The 19968-nt window shown below is 52.3% G+C and overlaps 1 long non-coding RNA gene across 1 annotated transcript in view; it reads left to right on the top strand.

Annotated features, from left to right (window-relative positions):
* Nucleotides 1-14338, top strand: part of LOC140429295 (uncharacterized) — a 177890-nt gene extending 163552 nt beyond the window's left edge. Inside the window, exon 3 of the long non-coding RNA XR_011949026.1 lies at nucleotides 13838-14338. This is a non-coding gene — a long non-coding RNA (uncharacterized lncRNA). The remainder of the gene's footprint in view (nucleotides 1-13837) is intronic.
* Nucleotides 14339-19968: the final 5630 nt, after the last annotated feature.

Raw genomic sequence — 19968 nt, forward strand, 5'->3', positions numbered from 1 at the left:
CATCCTGCGGGCGTTGCATGCTGGAGGGTCCGGGTCTCTCCGTCTCCCGTGGTCTCCGAGGGGCATCTGCGGGCGTCGCATGCTGGAGGGTGGGGGTCTCTCCGTCTCCTGTGGTCTCCGAGGGGCATCCTGCGGGCGGTGTGCATCTGCGGGGATGGGTGCCTGGACGTTTGGTCCTGCGATACACAATGAAGCATGCATGGTTAGACATCAGGCAGTGATCAGGTGATACGGGGGAGGGGGATATAGGGGAGGGGGGATATGGGGACGGGCTGTTGGTGGCTCACTTGCTCGTGGGGCCCCGACCTCTGCATCAGCAACCTCCCGGTCCTCAGGTCCGCCAGCCAGTTCCAGGGCCCTTTCCTCGTGTACGGTCAGTGGCCTCTCATCAGCGGGCCCTCCTCCAGTCCTCACATGCTCCCTATTGTTGTGTGCGCGCTTCTCCTGTGGGGGGGGGGGTGGCAGGGGTAAAAGGCAACAGTGTTAGGCAGGTATATGAATGCACGCCATCGGTTGCGCGTGCATTGCAGAGGTTAAGGTTAGGGCTGGATTCACTTGGGGATATGGGGGATATGGGGGAGGGGGGGATATGAGGGAGGGGGGGATATGGGGGAGGGGGGGATATGGGGGATATGGGGGAGGGGGGATATGGGGGTGGGGGGATATGGGGGACATGGGGGAGGGGGATATGGGGGAGGGGGGATATGGGGGAGGGGGGATATGGGGGAGGGGGGATATGGGGGAGGGGGGATATGGGGGAGGGGGGATATGGGGGAGGGGGGATATGGGGGAGGGGGGATATGGGGGAGGGGGGATATGGGGGAGGGGGGATATGGGGGATATGGGGGAGGGGGGATATGGGGGTGGGGGGATATGGGGGACATGGGGGAGGGGGATATGGGGGAGGGGGGATATGGGGGAGGGGGGATATGGGGGAGGGGGGATATGGGGGAGGGGGGATATGGGGGAGGGGGGATATGGGGGAGGGGGAGATATGGGGGATATGGGGGAGGGGGGATATGGGGGAGGGGGGATATGGGGGATATGGGGGAGGGGGGATATGGGGAGGGGGGATATGGGGGATATGGGGGAGGGGGGATATGGGGAGGGGGGATATGGGGGATATGGGGGAGGCTCACCCTGCCTGCTCTGACGAGGTCGTTCACCTTCTTGTGGCACTGGGTGCCTGTCCGTGGTGTTAGGGCCACAGCGGTGACGGCCTCTGCCACTTCCCTCCACAGACGCCGGCTGTGGCGTGGGGCAACTCTGCGGCCGTGCCTGGGATACAGGGCGTCCCTCCTCTGCTCCACCGCGTCCAGGAACGCCTCCACATCGCGTGACTCGAACCTCGGGGCTGAGCGACGGCTAGCCATCCAGTCGGGTGTTGCGGTCGGGTGTTCCGGTCGGGTGGGGGGGAGCAGCGCGGCCTTATGAGCCGTCACGCCGTGCAGCGCGTATGACGCTGCACGGCGTGAAGCACTGCGCAAGCGTGGATCCCGTCACGTCGCTGCTAGCCCATTTCAGGCCGGAGACTATCGGCCCATTTTTATGACGTGACGCAAGTGGGATTTGCGCCGTTTTTTGCGCCGATCGGCGGACTTTCCGCCGATAACGGAGAATTTCGCCCTATGTCCTGACGCCGGAGTGAGAACCAGGGGCGTCATTCTCCGACCCCCCGCCGGGTCGGAGAATGGCCGTTGGCCGCCGTGAATCCCGCCCCCGCCCCCGCCGAAGTCTCCGCTCCCGGAGATTGGGCGGGGCGGGAATCGGGCCGCGCCGGTTGGCGGGACCCCCCGCTGGATTCTCCGGCCCGGATGGGCCGAAGTCCCGCCCAGGAACTGCCTGTCCCGCCGACGTAAATCAAACCTGGTATTTACCGGCGGGACCAGGCGGCGTGGGCGGGCTCCGGGGTCCTGGGGGGGGGGGGGGGGGCGTGGGGCGATCTGACCCCGGAGGGTGCCCCCACGGTGGCCTGGCCCGCGATCGGGGCCCACCGATCCGCGGGCGGGCCTGTGCCGTGGGGGCACTCTTTCCCTTCCGCCTCCGCTACGGTCTCCACCATGGCGGAGGCGGAAGAGACTCTCCCCACTGCGCATGCGCGGGAAACTGACAGCGGCCGCTGACGCTCCCGCGCATGCGCTGGGAAACTGACAGCGGCCGCTGACGCTCCCGCGCATGCGCCGCATTTCCGCGCCAGCTGGCGGGGAAACAAACGCCATTTCCGCTGGTGGGGCGGAAATCCCTCCGGCGTCGGCCTAGCCCCTCAATGTTGGGGCTAGGCCGCCAAAGATGCGGAGCCTTCCGCACCTTTGGGCCGGCGCGATGCACGTCTGATTGGCGCCGGCTTTGGCGCCAGTCGGCGGACATCCCGCCGTTGGGGGAGAATTTCGCCCCAGAGTGTTTCACTCCGGCGTCGGAGGCCGCTCCCAGCCCCCTATTCTCCTGCCCCCGGGGGGCTAGGAGCGATGCTGTGTCATTTACACTCGCCGGGTCTTGGCACCGCGTAAAAGCGGCGCCGCGTAAATGACTTCACCCGCGCATGCACGGTTGCCGACCTCCCCGCAAGAAGATGGCGGATCGATCTTGCGGGGCAGCGGAGGAAAGGAGGTCCACCTTCAGAGAGATCGGCCCGCCGATTGGTGGGCACCAATCGCGGGCCAGATCCCTTTTGAGCCGCCCCCCGGTGCAGGAACCTCCCCTCGCCCCCCACTGGCTGCCCCCCAGCGTTCCTGCGCTGTTCCCGCCGGCAGCGACCAGGTGTGGATGGCGCCGGCGGGAACCTGTCGTGTTGGGCAGGCCGCTCGGCCCATCCGGGCCGGAGAATCGCCGCTCGCCCGTTACCAACGGCAAGCGGCGATTCTCCCAGCGGCCAGCCTTGATTCGCGCGCGCCGGTTTGGTGGCAGTGAGAGAATCGCGTGCAGGCGTCTGGACGGCGTGGGGGGGGGGGAGAATATCGCCCAACCTCTCTACTTTTGGAATCAATTCCCCTCACAATAACCAATAACATTCTATTAACTTCCCTAATTACTCGCTGTACCTCTGTACCAGCCTTTTGTGATTCATGCGCTGGGACACCCAGATCCCTCTGCACCTCAGAACTCTGCAACCTCTCACCATTTCATTCAGAAGCTACTTTTTTATCCTCCCTGGCAAAATGGAGAAAATCCCATTTGCCCACATTTTAGTACTTCCCTGGGTGCGAGACTGGCTCACACCCTAATCAGTCATTTGCACAAATCGAACATCCTCGCTATGTTGCAGGGCAGCACGGTAGCACAAGTGGCTAGCACTGTGGCTTCACAGCGCCAGGGTCCCAGGTTCGATTCCCCGCTGGGTCACTGACTGCGTGGAGTCTACACGTTCTCCCCGTGTCTGCGTGGGTTTCCTCCGGGCGCTCCGGTTTCCTCCCACAGTCCAAAGACGTGCAGGTTAGGTGGATTGGCCGTGATAAGTTGCCCTTAATGACCAAAAAGGTTAGGTGGGGTTATTGGGTTACGGGGATAGGGTGGAAGTGAGGGTTTAAGTGGGTCGCTGCAGACTCGATGGGCCGAATGGCCTCCTTCTGCACTGTATGTTCTATTAATGGGCTATTTTAATTGGCACAGCCTCGGTGAGATTGTTGAAAATATTAACAGCACTTTCTTTCCTGAAGGATTTAGCTCAGATCAGTAGCTCATTTCATCAAAGTCCTATTATTGCTCCGACTATTACTTTGGAGAATTAGTTGCCCTTTCACAAAGTCCGGGGACATCATTAAAAGGAGCTTTAAAGTGCCCTTTGAAAAGGAGCAGAATGCTTTCGAGTCTGCCTTTGTTCTTTATAATGACATATTTACTTAATTGTAATTGAATGGGGAGTATAAGACTTGGGAACATGTGATACACATTAACAAGCCTCAACAATGAAGACTTTTGTTCAAGGGAAATTAGCTCACAGTCTGTGCTAATAAATATTGCAGAAAAAAAAGGCTGGATAAATGCTGGTTAGAAATTGGATGAAATAGAAATAATTTAAAAGTCCAGGCTAATGTTCGGGGAATACCCAGACCCATATGGAGGAGGACGAGTTGATCTATAAACAGATAAGATTTAATGGGGATTTTAATCAATCCGAGATAAACTGGTAAAATCCTACTGGTTTAGAATCAGAGTTGGCACATGTTTGACTGCTTCATAACTCAATTTCATTTTGACTCGATATTTGCTAAAGTGCCAAAGTTGCGGGAAATATTCTTGGGACTTGGTGACCAAAGAATGAGTAAGTTTAACATGGAATTATAGAATCCTACAGTGTAGAAGGAGGCCATTTGGCCCATCGAGTCTGCACCGACGCTCTGAAAGAGCACCCTAACCAGGGAAAAAATTCTCCCCAAACAGCGCGATGTCCGCCGACTGGCACCCAAAAAGGCGCCAATCAGACGGGCATCGCGCCGCCCCAAAGGTGCGGAATGCTCCGCACCTTTGGGGGCCGAGCCCCAACATTGAGGGGCTAGGCCGACGCCGGAGGGATTTCCGCCCCGCCAGCTGGCGCGGAAATGACATCTCGGGGTGGCGCATGCGCAGGAGCATCAGCGGCCGCTGACAGTTTCCCACGCATGCGCAGTGGAGGGAGTCTCTTCCGCCTCCGCCATGGTGGAGACCGTGGCGGAGGCGGAAGGGAAAGAGTGCCCCCACAGCACAGGCCTGCCCGCGGATCGGTGGGCCCCGATCGTGGGCCAGGCCACCGTGGGGGCACCCCCCGGGGCCAGATTGCCCCGCACCCCCCACAGGACCCCGGAGCCTGCCCACGCCGCCTTGTCCCGCCGTTCAAAAGGTGGTTTAATCCACGCCGGCGGGACAGGCAATTTATCGGCGGGACTTCGGCCCATCCGGGCCGGAGAATCCAGCGGGGGGGCCCGCCAACCGGCGCGGCCCGATTCCCGCCCCCGCCGAATATCCGGTACCGGAGACTTCGGCAACCGGCGGGGGTGGGATTCACGGCAGCCCCCGGCGATTCCCCAACCCGGCGGGGGGTCGGAGAATGACGCCCCAGATTCCCGCTCTAGCCCTGCAGCCCCGTCACCCCACCTAACCCGCACAGCCCTGGACACTGACGGGCAATTTATCGTGGCCAACCCACCTAACCTGCACATCTTTGGGCTGTGGGAGGAAACCAGAGCACCCGGAGGAAACCCACGCAGACACGGGGAGAACGTGCAAACTCCGCACAAGGCCGGGATTGAACCCGAGTGCCTGGCATGGTGAGGCAGCAGTGCTAACCACTGTCGCGCCGTGTCGCCCCCATGAACTGGGACCCAATTAAACCTAAGGAAGGAGAAGGTTTCACTGTGGTAATGTCCGACACAAAGGGACACAGTCACCAAACAGGAAGGTTGTATCATGCAGCTTGAGGCTAATAGTCGCAGGACATCACTGCAGGAGTTCTCACCTTGAGAAGGTGGTGGTGATCCGTCTTCTTGAGCCGCTACAGTCCATGTGGGTGCGGGTACACCCACAGTGCTGTTAGGGAGGGAGTCCCAGGAATGTGACCCAACCATATTGAAGAAATGGCGATAGGAGCAGGAATAGGCCCTGTGGCCCTTCGAGCCTGCTCCACCATTCAGTAAGTTCATGGCTAATCCGGTTGTTGTCTCAGCTCCATTTTCCTGTCTGCCCCCATAATCCTTGACTGCGTTGCCTCACAAAAATCTGTGTAATTTAGCCTTGAATAGATTCAATGACCCAGCTTCCAGTGCTCCCTGGTGAGGAGAATTCCACAGACTAATGACCCTTCGGGAGAAGAAAATGCTCCTCATCGCTGTCTCAAAAGGGAGTCCTCTTATTTTTACGTTCCCTAGTTTTAGACACCCCACAAGAGAGAACAAACTCCAGGTATCCACCCTCTCAAGTCTCCTCAGGATCTTAAGTCTTTCAGTAAGATCACCTCCCATTCTTCTAAACTCCAATGATACAGGCCCAGCCTTTTTATGACATTCCTTTCACTTCCGAGGTCTAAACACTTCTGCTAAGTTCTCTCGGAAAGTATCATTCTCTCGGAAAGTGTCATGCGGGAACCAATCACCGACTGTTGTCAGGCAGAACACTATCCCTGGCCAATCTACTGATTGCCAGTTAACCAATCGAACTGAGTCCCCCCAAATCTGGTTTCTAAGATCCACTTGGTGCTGAGGAGTCTGACCTCTTCTTTCCAAAATTCAAAACTTGGGAACAGGAAGCTGGAAAGCTTTTTAATAAAACTGCACACAGTACTCCAGATGTTGTCACACCAAGTCCGGGTACAGCTGCAGTAAAGCTTCCCTACTTTTACAGGTGCGGGAAATTATTTTCCAAGCAAGCAACATCCTTGAGGGTTGAATCAAGTAAAACTTTAAAAATGCTCTCTCCCAGAATTGATTTTCTATGATCTTTAAAAATGCTGTCTCCCAGAATTGATTTGAAAGATCATAGAATAGATCATAGAATTTACAGTGCAGAAGGAGGCCATTCGGCCCGTCGAGTCTGCACCAGCTCCTGGAAAGAGCGCCCTACCCAAGGTAAACCCTATCCCCATAACCCAGTAACTCCACCCAACATTAAGGGCAATTTTGGACACTAAGGGCAATTTATCATGGCCAATCCACCTAACCTGCACATCTTTGGACTGTGGGAGGAAACCGGAGCACCCGGAGGAAACCCACGCACACACGGGGAGGATGTGCAGACTCCGCACAGACAGTGACCCAAGCCGGAATCGAACCTGGGACCTTGGAGCTGTGAAGCAATTGTGCTATCCACAATGCTACACTGGCCTGCTCCTCTTGCTCCATGTGGCAGGCTGGGAACAGTTCCCAGAGACTGGGTGAGACAGTAGAGGAAGGGAAATAACGTATTTAAGTGGATACTGAAACCTATGAAGGGAGCTGTCTTAGATCTAAGCTAAAGTGCCAAAGTTGCGGGAAATATTCCTGGGACTTGGTGACCAAAGAATGAGTAAGTTTAACATGGAAATTACTGGACTTTTCTAGATTTGAAAATCTATGAGGAGTTGCCAAACAGATACGGGGAAGGTTAGCTCTGAAGGGAATTAAATTAAAATGTGTGGAAGTATCTTGAAATATTTGTACAGTGTGAAGCCATTGTCGTGTTTCGGTATGGTTCTGTTTGTTTTCCTATTTCTTAATAAACATTTACTTCACTATAAAATCATCACAAGTAGCCTGGAACATGGGGGGCGATTCTCCGAGCCCCCCGCCGGGACGGAGAAACGCCATAACCGCGCCACGGCGCCCCGACGCCGACGTGCGATTCGCCGAGGTGTGGAGAATCGGCGCCATTTGCGCCGGCGCACTTTGTGCGGCGCCGGCTGCGGGCCGCTGGAATCGGTGGGGCCGACGATTCTCCGGCCCGGATGGGCCGAGCGGCCGCGCGGATACGACAGAGTCCCGCCGGTGCCGTTCACCCCTGGTCGTCGCCGGCGGGAACTCTGCGCGAACGGTCGGGGGGGGGGGGGCGTGGAGGGGGGCTCCATCCCCAGGGGGGCCTCCGATGGGGTCTGGCCCGCGATCGGGGCCCACCAATCGGCAGGCCGGCCTCTCCCCACCCCCCCCCCCCCCACCCGGGCCTACTTCCCTGTGCGGCCGGACCCTGGACACCGACGCCATGTTGAGTCGGGGCTGGCGCGCGGACGAAGTCCCCCGCGCATGCGCGGGTTGGCGCGGCGCCCATTTGACACCGGGAAGGGAGGTTGGCGCGGCGTGAACCGCTCCAGCGCCGTGCTGGCCCCCTGTGGGGGGCAGAATAGGTCGTACACAGGCGCGAACACTTGGGCTCCATTTGGGAGAATCGCCCCCATCATTCGTGGATTTCAAAACTCTACTCATGCTATGCAAATTGCAACAAAAAAACGCGAGGCAGTTGTTTCAAGTTTCACTTTTGGGATTTGAACAGTTTGGCACTTACCATCAGCTGTGCCCTTAAACATCTTGTAGATAGTGCCCACGGCTGCTACTGCGCGTCGGTGGTAGAGGGAGTGAATGGTTAAAGTGATGGTTGAGGTTCCAATCAAGCGGGGCTGCTTTGTCCTGGATGGTGTCGAGCCTATCGAGTGTTGTTGGAGCCGGCACTCATCCAGGCAGGTGGGGAGTATTCCATTACACTTGTGCCCTGGAAATGGTGGACAGGTGTTGGGGGTGGGGGGTGGGGGGGTAGTGGGGTTGGGTTGGGGGGGGGGGGGTGGCGGTCAGGAGCTGAGTTACCCACTGCAGGATTCCCAGCCTCGGATCTGCTCTTCTTGACACACAGGATTTTTTTTACGGCTGGTCCAGTTGAGTTCTCCCCAGGATATTGTTAGTGGGGGATTCAGTGATGGCAATGCCATTGAAAATCAAGGGGAGGTGGTTGGACTCTCTTTTAGTGGAGATGGTCGTTGCCTTGGCATTTGTGCAACGCACCTGTAGCTTGCCGCTTCCTAGCCCAGGGTTGAATATTGTCCAGGTCACATTGCTTATGGACACGGGCTACGTCAGTGTCTGAGGAGTTGCGAATGATACTGACCAATGTGTGATCAACAACAAACATTCCCACTTCTGACCTTATGATTGAGGGAAGTCTGCTGATGAAGCAGCTGAAGATGGTTGGGCCATAGGACTCCACTGGAAGTCTTGGTTTAAAGGGAGAACTCATGTAAGTTTTGAAGTTAAGGAAATAACATAATTTAAATAAATGATTCAACAAATGAAACAGCGACTTACTTACACCTGAACATCTTTCATTTGAACATACGGTATTCATTGCGGTCTCCTCTTCCATTAGGGTGAGACAGAATACAGATTGGCTGATTGCTTTGCAGAACATGTCCGTTCGCTCAGTAAACATGACCCTGAGCTCTGCCGGCCAGTCATGTTAATTCTGTCTCTTTCCCACTCTGTCCCCACTCACCTCAGCCTTCCAAGTTCTTGCAGTGAGGTTCAGCTTAGAATTGAGGAACAACACCTGACCAACTATTTTTAAGTTGATTTAAATAACTATTTTAACTTCAATTAAATAACTATTTTTAATTTGTTGTCAGATCAAGAGGGATAAATACTCAGTTTAAAAAAAAAAAATCCAATTAAATAGTATACGGGGATTGGATTTAATCTGATACAAAAACATCTTTCTAAAGTTTAATTCCAAAGGTTTAATTGAAAGGAATAAATCATGGCAGGACAGTTCCAAGGCGTGGTTTCATAGAATTTACAGTGCAGAAGGAGGCCATTCGGCCCATCGAGTCTGCACCAGCTCTTGGAAAGAGCACCCTACCCAAGGTCAACACCTCCACACCCTATCCCCATAACCCAGTAACTCCACCCAACATTAAGGGCAATTTTGGACACTAAGGGCAATTTATCATGGCCAATCCACCTAACCTGCACATCTTTGGACTGTGGGAGGAAACCCACGCACACACGAGGAGGATGTGCAGACTCCGCACAGACAGTGACCCAAGCTGGAATCGAACCTGGGACCCTGGAGCTGTGAAGCAATTGTGCTACCCACAATGCTACCGTGGTCTGCTCCTCTTGCTCCATGTGGCAGGCTGGGAACAGTTCCAGTCCCCAGGGTCAGCATGTGTGCAGGAAGTGTCTCCAGTTACAGCTCCTGGAAGCTCGAATGGAGCATCCGCGAGTTGGAGAGTATTGTGTATAGCACGTATAGAGAGGTGGTCACACCGCAGGCTCAGACTCCGCAGGCAGGAAGGGAAAGGGTGACCACCAAACAGAGCAAGAGATCAAGGCAGGTAGTGCAGGAATCTCCTGTGGCCATTCCCCTGCAGAATAGATATACCATTTTGGATACTGTTGAGGGGAATGGCCTCTCAGGGGAAAGCAGCAACAGCCAAACTCGCGGCACCATGGTTGGTTCTGCTGCAGAGGGGAGGGGTGATAAGTGTGACAGTGCAATAGTTACAGGGGATTCAATTGCAAGGGGAATAGACAGGCGTTTCTGTGGCCGCAAATGAGACTCCAGGATGGTATGTTGCCTCCCAGGTGCTGGGGTCAAGGATGTCTCGGAGCAGGTAGAGGACATTCTGGAGGAGGAGGGTGAACAGCCAGTGGTCGTGGTACACATTGGTGCAAACGACATAGGTTAAAAAAAGGGATGAGGTCCTAAAAGCAGAATACAGGGAGCTAGGAAGGAAGTTAAGAAATCGGACCTCGAAGGTAGTGATCTCAGGATTACTGTTGGTGCCACGTGCTAGTCAGAGTAGAAATGACAGGATATATAGGATGGATATGTGGCACTGTATAATGAAGGGATGGTGTCAGAGGGAGGGTTTCAGATTCCTGGGGCATTGGGACCGGTTCTGGGGGAGGTAGGACCTGTACAAACTGGATGGGTTACACCTGGGCACCGGGACTGATGTCCTCGGGGGACTATTTGCGAGAGTGGTTGGGGAGGGTTTAAACTGATATGCCAGGGGGATGGGAACCTATGCAAGGAGTCAGAGAAAGAGGGAGCAAGGACAAAAGCAAAAGGTAGAAAAGTGAATAAGAAAAGTGACAGGTGGAGAAACCAAGGATAAAATTCAAACAGGGCAGGAGAGAAAAATATTGGGAGCAAGACCAGCATTGTGAAAAAGACAAACTTAAAGGCTCTGTGCCTTAATGCACGGAACATTTGCAATAAAGTGGATGAACTAATTTTAGATTTTAATCTTCACATAGATTGGGCAAATCAAATTAGCCACAATGCCGTAGAGGAGGAATTCCTGGAGTGTATACGGGATGGTTTTCTTGACCAATATATGGAGGAACCAACTGGAGAGCAGGCCATCTTAGACTGGGTACTGTGTAATGAGAAGGGAATCATTGCCAATCTGGCTGTACGAGACCCCTTGGGGATGAGCGACCATAACATGTTAGAATTTTTTATCAAGATGGGAGAGTGAAGTAGTTGATTCGGAGACTCGGGTGCTGAATCTTGGAACTATGAAGATATGAGGCATGAGTTGGCCTTGATAGATTGGGGAGAGTTACTTAAAGGAATGACAGTGGATAGACAATGGCAAACATTCAAGGATCGCAGGGAGGAACTACAGCAACTGTTCATTCCTGTCTGGCACAAAAGCAAAGGGGGTAAGAGGGCCAATCCATGGCTTACAAAGGAAATTAGAAATAGTATCCGATACAAGGAAGAAGCATACAGATTGGCCAAGAAAAATAATAGGTCTGAGGAAATGAAAATGAAAATTGCTTATTGTCACAAGTAGGCCTCAATGAAGTTACTGTGAAAAAGCCCCTAGTCGCCACATTCCGGCGCCTGTTCGGGGAGGCTGGTACGGGAATTGAACCGTGCTGCTGGGATGCCTTGGTCTGCTTTAAAAGCCAGCGATTTAGCCCAGTGTGCTAAACCAGCCCATGTGTGCAGAAAGTGTCTCCAGGTACAGCTCCTGGAAGCTCGAATGGAGCATCCGCGAGTTGGAGAGTATCGTGGATAGCACGTATAGAGAGGTGGTCACACCGCAGGCTCAGACTCCGCAGGCAGGAAGGGAAAGGGTGACCACCAAACAGAGCAAGAGAGCAAGGCAGGTAGTGCAGGAATCTCCTGTGGCCATTCCCCTGCAGAATGGACATACCATTTTGGATACAGTTGAGGGGAATGGCCTCAGGATTGGGAGCAGTTTAGAATTCAGCAAAGAAGGACGAAGGGATTGATTAAGAAGGGGAAAGTACAGTACAAAAGGAAGCTTGCAGGGCACATAAAGACTGACATGATGAGTTTCTACAGATATGTGAAGAGAAAGAGATTGGTAAAGAGAAATGTAGGTCCCTTGCAGACAGAAACAGGGGATTGCATAATAAGGGACAAAGAAATGGCTGAGCAATTGAATACATACTTTGGTTCTGTCTTCACAAAAGAGGAGATAAATCAGATCCCAGAAATGTTGGAGAATGAAAGGTTTAGTGAGAGGGAAGAGCGGAGGGAGATCAACATTAGTGAGAATTGGTGCTGGGAAAACCGATGGGATTGGAGGCGGATAAATCCCCAGGGCCTGAGAATCGGCATCCCAGAGTGCTTCAGGAGGTGGCTCTGGAAATAGTGGATGCATTGGTGGTCATCTTCCGTTGAAATCGTTGTTCGCCGATCGGCCGGAGAATCCCCGGTTACGCCGGAATTGGGGGCGACACCGTTTTTGCGATGCTCCGCCCCCTTGAAAACGTCACCCGAGGCCCTCCTCCGATGCTCCGCCCCCTATGGGGCGAGTCCCCGACGGCGCCGCGCGCGTGTGCTCACACCGTTCGGGGACTTCGTGTGGCAGCTGCGGATTGAGTCCAGCGTCGCCACAGTCGGGGTTGTGGGGGGGGAGCCATTCCGCTGGCAGGGGGACCTTCGGCAGGGGCTGGGGGGGACTGGTGGGGGGGGGGTAGTCCGGGGTGGCGAGCGGGGTTACAGGGGGGGGGTGTTTGGCATGCTGGGTCCGCACCTGGCCAGTGTCATGTTGCACGGCGCAGGCCACGGACCCGGCCATTCCTGGCCGTATCCGCAGTGTCATGTGAGAATACCTTTAAGAGATGGACGTTAAGCAATGTACCTTTAAGAAAACAGTGAATTCAGAGAGTGGGTGGGGCTGAGCTCAGGTCAGCCATTTTGCAGTTTAGTTTTGCAGTTTGAAAAGCAGCTTGTGTGTGTCTGTGTTTTGCAGTGAGCTGGATCCCTGCCATGAAAGACTATCTCTGGATCATTTGGGTGATTTAAAGTAAAGCCTGATGTGATTTTGTTGAAAGGTGTTAAGTCTCTTGGAAATTTGAAGGAACATTTTAGGGAATTATTTACTGTTGCAATATTTTCTGAGTTATCTTTGAAGTAAGGGGTGTTAAGAGATCCAATGTTTATTTAAGATGTTAAGTTGAGTTCATGGAATAAACATTGTTTTGTGTTTAAAAACCCACGTGTCCATAATTGTAATCCCACTCCTAGGGAACAAGCCGTGTGCTCGGAAAAGCAACAAATCCATTAAAGGGGAGGTTGGTTGAACTCCATGATACATTTTGGGGTTCTGAAAACGCCTCGCCCATAACAGCAGGTAAAGCTGGGGCTTTATGCCGCCCGGCTGCTCGCCCCCCACCGGACGGAGGATCTGTGCCGGGGCGGCGCCGACTTTCTGGTTGTAAGACCAGCCGGATCCTGCGGACATAGCCATAGGATCGGAGAATCCAGCCCAAGACCTTGCCTCACCCCCACAAGGGGGCTGTGTCAGGGTGGGGGTGCTGGGTGCCCGCATTTGACTCGGACCGGCACTCGTGAAAATCAGAGGGCCCGGGAAGAGTCAGGAATCCTGCCGTTTCTCAAGGTCTTCCGAGGCGTCCCGACCGTAATCTCTTCTGTTTTCCCTCCTGTCACAGACCTTCCCATTTTTGCCCTTCCTCTCTGCCCTCACCTTCTTCCCTGTCTTTGTACTTTGTCCAAACCCTAATGCATCTCAAACATTTTCTGACTCAAGGTCATCAACCTGGAACATTAATGTAGTTTTCCTGCCCACCAGCTGGGCATTTCCAGCGTTTTCCGATCCTGTTAAAGAAACGCCGCCCGATCTGTGCAGAAAGTTCAGAGAATCGGTCAATAATTGGATGTGAAATTCAGCCCTGGCTCATTTACTGTATCGCTGGGGCTTTTCAGCCAGAGGGTTCCTCTGGCATCCGTAGACTGTCATGCGTAGGTGTAGTAATTACTGGCTGAAGTCCTGCCCTTATAACCGCCCTTGTGAGCCAGAGGCATTAGGAGCAAATTGCATTCACTTTCAGAGAATCCAGTCACATTTCTTTATGAGGAAAGGCACCGCTTGCAAGAAATCCTTTCAATGTGTTTTTACCAACAGGCTAAGACGGTCACTGCGAGATCGCAGCTCAGACTTCCTCAGAGATTAGTCTGCTTGTGCAAGGAGCTTGCTGAAGGAGCTGGAAGCTCAAGGGGGAATCGGGAATAATGACCATTTGGAAGTAAGCCTTGCCGTCACAGGAGGAGCCCCTCAAACTTGTCAATTTGATCATGGGCTGCTTTGCATGTTGCGCCTGTTTACCCGTGTCGCGTATTGCAAGAGCTCCCCCTCCGCTGGGGACGGCAAAATAAAGTTAGTCCAATAATGGCTGCTGGCTGTGAGGCCACACTCAACTTTTCTCAGTGCTGTACACCATAGAAAGAGGACAACGAGGCTGGGATGGAATACTTTTTTAGCCTTCATTTGAGAAATTAAGTATTAGACAACGTGGCAACGGGATTTTTTTGAAACTCCTAAAGTTGATTTTGGGAAGTTCGAGCGATTTGAAATAATTCTCCACCTGCATCTCGTGCTCAGTGGCTGGAAATTTCCTGAATCGAACCTGGGACCCTGGAGCTGTGAAGCAATTGTGCTAACCACCGTGCTACCGTGCTGCCCAGTTATGAAGTGAATGGACTGAGGTTACACTCTCGAATTAAAAAAACTCTTTTGATGCTGTGAGTCTGGTCTGGGCTTGGATATCAACCGTGAGGATATGTTTGCCAGAGGCCTAAAGTACAATTAAATACAGGATCAGCTTTTGAGCAAAGGCTGACGTGGATGGAGGCCCGACGATGAGGCCACAACTGTAGAAATGATAGTTGCAAATTGTAAGGGAGCTGACACTGGAGTTCAAATGGCAGCCTAGCCGACAGTCTCAAAGTCATAGAACCATAGAATTTACAGTGCAAAAGGAGGTCATTCAGCCCATCGAGTCTGCACCGGCCCTTGCAAAGAGTACCCTACTTAAGCTCACGCCTCCACCCTATCCCCGTAACTCAGTAACCCCATCTAACCCGTTTGGAAGTCAGAAATTTAAATGTCACAATTTCCATGGTGTCCGCCAATCATTTAAATGCCCCTCTTTTTCAGTCAAAGTGCTGTGCCTGTGGGGAAGTCCGTCATATCTGTGGTGATCTTTGTGAGGGGCTTCCAGGATGGAAGGTGTAGCGATCACAAAGGTACTCAAAGCTCTTTTGACGAACTAAACTAATTTTATTAACACCACTAAATTTGAGTTTGACACTTATTCTGAATAGCAAACATACATGTAAGAATTAAACTACACTCACTAACGCTGGTCGGAATCCTCCCCCCCACGCCGGGTGGGAGAATCGCCCGGGCGCCGCACGAGTCCCGCCACGCCGTCCCGACGCCCGCACGTGATTCTCCCTCCCCCCCCAAACCGGCGCGGCGCGAATCACGGCTGGCCGCTGGGAGAATCGGCGCTTGCCGTTGGTAACGGGCGAGCAGCGATTCTCCGGCCCGGATGGGCCGAGCAGCCTGCCCAACACGACAGGTTCCCGCCGGCGCCGTCCACACCTGGTCGCTGCTGGCGGGAACAGCGCGGGAACGCTGCGGGGGGGGGCAGCCTGTCGGGCGGCGAGGAGTGGTCCTGCACCGGGGGGCCGGCTCAAAAGGGGTCTGGCCCGCGATCGGTGCCCACCGATCGGCGGGCCGGCCTCTCTGAAGGTGGACCTCCTTTCCTCCGCTGCCCCGCAAAATCCATCCGCCATCTTCTTGCGGGGCGGCCGCGGGGAGGTCGGCAACCGCGCATGCGCGGGTGGCGTCATTTACGCGGCGCTGCTTTTACGCGGCGCCAAGGCCCGGCGTGCGTAAATGACGCGGCGCCGCTCCTAGCCCCCCGGGGGCGGGAGAATAGGGGGCTGGGAACGGCCTCCGACGACGGAGTGAATTCTCCCGATGGGAGAATTGCACCCACTATCTCTATACTCTAACACTACTAACTATACCTATTATATCTTAACTAACTCTGCAATACACTATGAATCTTCTCTTCTTCAGCTCCAAATCTAATCTCCTCCCCAAGCCCAGGAGCCAGTGCAATTTATAGTACTGTCCCTTAGCTACGTCAAGTGTCTGGCCTTAAAAAACATTAACTCTTCCCATGCTGTACATTTTATTAATGTCACAATATCCAGTTGGCAGGTGGGAGTAGAGGAAAGAGTGAATCTCCAGGTCACAGCAAGACACCAGGTAGAGGTTCTGACAGATATTAAGCGAGCCCTGGAAATCCTTGTATGCGAATATGATAGATAACGAAACATAAATTGAGATTAATGTCATGCCCAAAACAGGCATGAACATATTGTAAATTTCAATGCTGTGTTTTTTCCAAATTTGAAAAGCTTGTTTACGATGGTTGGAGCAGACCATTCGACTTTGCAAGCATCATTTCCAGACAGGATTGAATCTCGGGCGAATACCGAAAAGGATATGGACAATTACAGCCACTTGTGAAATTCACACGTCCCTGTCTTAAGGATGAACCATCACCAAATGGCGCACTGATATTCCAGCTGATTTGTCTTTCTGTTTCACAACGGGCGATGAGTTTTGGGACTGTGCGACAGGCGCGCATATCCTGTTACTGCCGCTAACTCTCGTGAGAGGGCCGAAACAGGATTTGCGCCGGCGAGATCTCGGTTAGAGATCCTCTCTGCCCCTGCTGGGGATGTGATGGGCGCGAACTTGATTTCTGTTAGTTTTAATACACTTCAATATAATTTACCAATGTTAAACTTGTGGCGCACAAAGACTCCGTGAGACAAACAGAGTGAAGTCGATGAGGCTTTATTAAGCGTGTCTGTTCCCCAGCAGCCCGATAGTAAACTGGCATGCGGGGGAAGGCACCGGCTTCTTATACTTCGCCTTCAGGGCGGAGTATGAGGTCAACGGCCAACCAGGACCCGGGATCTGTCAGCCAATGACATTAGGGCTTCCAGTCCCACATGACCCCCAATACATACTACCACAAAACTGTAGTGTCCGGCCCTGTGGAATGCTCCCCCCCACCCCCCCCCCCCCCCCCCCCCACCCCCGGTGGCGTGACACCATTACTGGTTTTTGAAAATGAAAATGTGCGTGGGTGCCTGCAGGTCCCAGGGCTGAGGGCTGCGGCTGTGGGTGTCAGACTTTGGAACCAAGAGACATGGGGAGTGGGTGGAAAGGCAGAGCCTGACATAAGAAGAATGAAGAGATGTCGGGCATTGGTGCGGGTTGTAACTTGGCAAGGGGCATGAGGGGGACGTTTTAAATGTAACTTTCGAAGGATCCCCGCGTGCACGTGAGGGTTCGGGGCTGTTTAGCACGGGGCAAAATCGCTGGCTTTGAAAGTAGACCAAGGCAGGCCAGCAGCGCGGGTTCAATTCCCGTACCAGCCTCCCCGAACAGGCGCCGGAATGTGGCGACTAGGGGCTTTTCACAGTAACTTCATTTGAAGCCTACTTGTGACAATAAGCGATTTTCATTTCATTTCATTTCACTCCTCTAAGGGGCCATGAACCACCATTCTGTTAAAACCTGGCCCGAATTCACGAAAATTGCGGAGGAGTAGGACATCCCTTTCTCCACACTGGAGCGGGCCAGGTTGGAATTGTTGGATGCTGGATCCTGGCAGGAAGCAGACTGCATCCTTTTACGGTACTCCCGAACATTGCTCAGCTGAGGAAGGGGCCAGGAATGCTGGAATTACCCACCATTTTTGAGGGACTCCCATGTCAACCCGTCTCAGTGAAATTCCAGGCCATTAACTCTGTCTGTAATATTATCAAACAGGAGAATTGTACTCAGCGTGATGAAATGTATATATATAATATATATTAAATATACATCATTGCTGCAGGATTTTTAAAAGCCAGAATTAAGTTGTATATTTGTTGCAGTAATATTATTAAAGAACCTAGGTTAAGGTATCTAGACTGTGTGCCTGTTAAAACTGCAATTAAGAGGTCATAAAGGTGAGATAATTACTAATTTTAAACATTTACTTGTTTTCATAGAACTTCCCAGTAGACCTTGCTGGAGATTCCCTTGGCAGTAGATAATTTGTGATAGACTGTATGTAGTCCTAGCTAAGCAGGTGATGGAATATCATCGTGGGATACAGATGGTGTAACAATGGGATGATTTAGATCTATCTGTAGTTTTGCAGACTGCGAGAAATGTTTAAGTCGAACAGCAGCTTCGCCAGATAATAATAATAGCTTATTGGCGCAAGTAGGCTTCAATGAAGTTACTGTGAAAAGCCCCTAGTCGCCACTGTCAGGTTGAGCAGCTGAGTTTGACAAGACAGAAGGATTTTCAGGTTGTTCCTGAAATGGTCGCTCTCTCTCCAAAGCCCAGGACAGACAAGCAAATAAACCTGTTCTGTTAACTTTATTTATAAGTGGCATTTGAACTGTATTGGGGTTGCTTTATTGGGGTCAGTAGCAGGTATAGACAGTAAGTAAGATTTTCCTTGTGTTTAAGAACTGTTTAACTGATAATTGTAAAGCTATTTTCTTTGATGTTAATGTGGTTAGTCCTGTGTTATAATTAAAGTTTGATTTAACATAAAATACATCGTCTGGTCAGAGTCATCACTCCTGAGATGAAGTATCCTGTCCTCACAGTTTTACAAATTAAAAAAAAAATGTTTGGGATTCTTGTCTGTTGTCCCAACAAAACTTGGGGGTCTGGTCCGGGAACATAACACCAGCCACGCAGCATGTGGATGATAAGAGGAATTGGGGTGGAAATAAAATTCCAGCCTCCATTGGTGGAGACGGAAGGCAGAGATTCACAAAGTACTTCCATCGTTGATACAGCTGCATCTATTATCTTGGAAGGGGAGCACAAGAGTTCCTCAAGTCACATTGCCTTCTAGAAAACTGTGTGAAGCGCATGAGTAATTCCAATGTAACAGTGATAGATGAAGTTAGTGGCCGGGGAGGATAGAATACTGCATCCTAGTGGTCTTAAGGCCATAAGACCAAAAGACCATAAGGCAAAGAAGCAGAATTAGGCCACTCGACCCATCAAGTCTGCTCCGCCATTTAATCATGGCCGATATTTTTCTCATCCCCATTCTCCTGCCTTCTCCCCATAACCCCTGATCCCCTTATTAATTCACAGAGCCTATCTATCTCTGTCTTAAAGACACTCAGTGGCTTGGCCTCCACAGCCTTCTGCGGTAAAGAATTCCGCAGATTCACCGCCCTCTGGCTGAAGAAATTCCTCCTCATCTCCGTTTTCAAGGATCGTCCCTTTAGTCAGAGATTGTGTCCTCTGGTTCTAGTTTCTACTGCAAGTCAGAGAGAACAGAGTTTTCCTGTTGGGAATGAATTGGTTTCATAAAATACTATTAAACAGGGCCGAGTTATTGACAGTAAGAATCAGTCACAGCACGTCATTGCAGGGGCAGCACGGTGGCACAGTGGGTTAGCACTGCGGCCTCACGCCGCTGAGGTCCCAGGTTTGATCCCGGCTCTGGGTCACTGTCCGTGTGGAGTTTGCACATTCTCCCCGTGTTTGCGTGGGTTTCGCCCCCACAACCCAAAAGGTGTGCAGGGTAGGTGGATTGGCCGTGCTAAATTGCCCCTTAATTGGAAAAAATGAATTGGGCACTCTAAATTTAAAAAAAAGAGCACGTCATTGCAGATGTGCTAAGTGAGCACAAAGTGCAGGGAGGACTAATGATAAAATTAGCCATCAGTGTGATATTAAATGTTATAATTCAGCAGATCATGCTCATGTGGAATGTTCTTTTGAGATTTCCCGTGAAAACGGATTCATTCTAGCCGCTGAATTACCTGTCAATTACATTGCGTACACAAATGACATGCTCGTGTTCGCCAGAGAAAGAACCTCAAAAAAAATGAAAATCGCTTATTTTCACGAGTCGGCTTCAATGAAGTTACTGTGAAAAGCCCCTAGTCGCCACATTCCGGCGCCTGTTCGGGGAGGCTGGTACGGGAATTGAACCGTGCTGCTGGCCTGCCTTGGTCTGCTTTCAAAGCCAGCGATTTAGCCCAGTGAGCTAAACCAGCCATCTTCCAGCCAGAAAGGATGTGGTGCTCAGTAAAGTGCTCAATTATGTCACGAATAGTGGCCTTAAGAGTGCGATGATGATAAATTCCAGGTGTATTTCACACATAGAAATAGATTGAGCGTAGATCAACGTTGTCTCC

The sequence above is a fragment of the Scyliorhinus torazame genome, chromosome 1 (assembly GCF_047496885.1).
Source record: "Scyliorhinus torazame isolate Kashiwa2021f chromosome 1, sScyTor2.1, whole genome shotgun sequence".
NCBI classification, from domain to species: domain Eukaryota; kingdom Metazoa; phylum Chordata; class Chondrichthyes; order Carcharhiniformes; family Scyliorhinidae; genus Scyliorhinus; species Scyliorhinus torazame.